This window comes from Sturnira hondurensis, unplaced genomic scaffold (genome assembly GCF_014824575.4).
Source record: "Sturnira hondurensis isolate 20B ecotype Veracruz unplaced genomic scaffold, ASM1482457v3 Scaffold0009999, whole genome shotgun sequence".
Classification (NCBI taxonomy): domain Eukaryota; kingdom Metazoa; phylum Chordata; class Mammalia; order Chiroptera; family Phyllostomidae; genus Sturnira; species Sturnira hondurensis.
Window position 1 is genome coordinate 1 of NW_028082630.1, and position 1827 is coordinate 1827.

General features: G+C 39.0%; 1 non-coding gene across 1 annotated transcript; it reads right to left on the minus strand.

The window, feature by feature from the left end:
- Window positions 1–1220: 1220 nt before the first annotated feature.
- Window positions 1221–1352, minus strand: LOC118995235 (small nucleolar RNA SNORA9). Its single transcript, XR_005068233.1, has one exon. It is a non-coding gene; the product is annotated as a small nucleolar RNA SNORA9 (small nucleolar RNA).
- Window positions 1353–1827: the final 475 nt, after the last annotated feature.

Here is a 1827-nt window from a genome sequence, read left to right on the forward strand (position 1 = left end):
GAAACCCCCATGGAGGGCTCACAAGCATGATCAGAGAACTCAAGGTATTTCTCGACTCTAGGAAGCAGCCACCAGTTCTGTAGGTCTGATTCCTAAGCAAGCCACTTTGACACAAGGGGGAACTGATAGCATCTCCTTAAAATAAACAAACATACTTCATTACCATTATGAGTAAACATTGTTGGAAGTGTATATTGAATTAAATTCTAGCTTTAGCTCCGTGCCCCTCTGGCCTATTAGCTCCAGGCTCACTTTGGATTCAAAATGTGTGAATCCAATAAAGTACATATGCTTAGGAAAATAGAAGTCATTTGCACTTGGGTTGACAATATCTTCTCTTTTAGTTTCTCTTTCAGCTGTCCTCCACCTCCCTTCCAATCACTTATTCAAACAGAAATGGTTATACCACAACCAATTCTGTACCCAGCGGTTTTTTGGTTGGAAGATTGTAAAGCAATTTCTCACCTCTGGAGATTATTCAATAATTTCTCTCTATATAAATATTGGCTTATTTTCAAGATTTTCCACAGGATATTAGTTTATTTATATCACCCCTTTACTTTTATCTTGCAGCTGAAATATTAATTCGACTAGCTTCCCGTTCAAGGAGTCCCAATTATGATTGAAATTTATCCCTAAGGACAAATCATAGAAGATGAAGGTGTCTCCATGAAGATGGAGACACATAAAGATGTCTGCAGTTTAATCTAGCTGATAAAACAAGGGTCACCATTTCAGATAGGGTTGTGAGGAAAAAGAAAATCATAGAAATTAAGGGAAGACTGACTCCCATTATAGATTCAGTAAGTATGGGCTAGGACTCTACATTGGTAAACAGGCTCACAAGTGCACCTGACACTGAAGCCATGGTGATGGAAGAGGACAGTGAGGGCAAAAATGACTTCTGAGAATCTTTTCTTTGGTCCTTTTTCTTTTGGGATTGTTCTTTTCTCTCAGAGTTTCTCAGTAGTCGGTAAGTAATGTGAAGACAAGGGTCCCTTCTACAATTCACTTTCTCATTTCTGTGTTTATGTCCTGAAGATGGATGTCTTAGGAAACCTTCTCCAGACCTCAGAAATACATACTCTCTTTATTTTGCATTTTCCTTTAAGTTCATATTCTTTTTCTTTTCCTTTCTACTGAAGTGAGAAGAATTCAATAACTAAAATTACTGGAGGCTATGGACCAAATAAACAGTATTATTACTATTTCTTTTTTGTGACTGTCTGAAATTTCTATAACGTAGCCCTGGATGCAGCAGGGCCAGGGCTCAAACCATTTCAGAATGTTCTTGCAAGCACTGTAGGAATGCAGAGGGTCATTCCAGACCCAAGCATGCTGGAGGCTTGCAGAACATTATTTTAATTTACAACCTAGGCCAAAGTGGCTGAAAGAATCTATGGTGTTTGTGTACAATGCAAATTAAAGCAATTTTGCCAGGCTTTATTCTCTCCTGGCCTGTGCTTCCCTCCAAGTCTGTGGATGTCATAACTTGCATGAAGTTAAGGTCCTTAAGGATTTGCTTTCAATCCCTATGCTTTGAAAACATTGTTCTTCCAATTCTAATTAGAATTAGAACCACCACCCACTACCTTGCTCTCTCTTCTGCAACCCTGTAGAAGCTAGGTCATCAGAACCTTTCATGTTGGCATATCATAAAATCATGTATTACTGATTTAGCATTTAATTGTGTCCATGAACAAAAAAAACATGAGGCTGTAATTACAAGACTTTGGAAGTTCTGTTTTAGGTATTCTGGAACCATTTAGGATGTGGGGTAGTGTGCACTAACCTGGATGTCCACAGCGAGGGGCAGGGCTGCTCCAA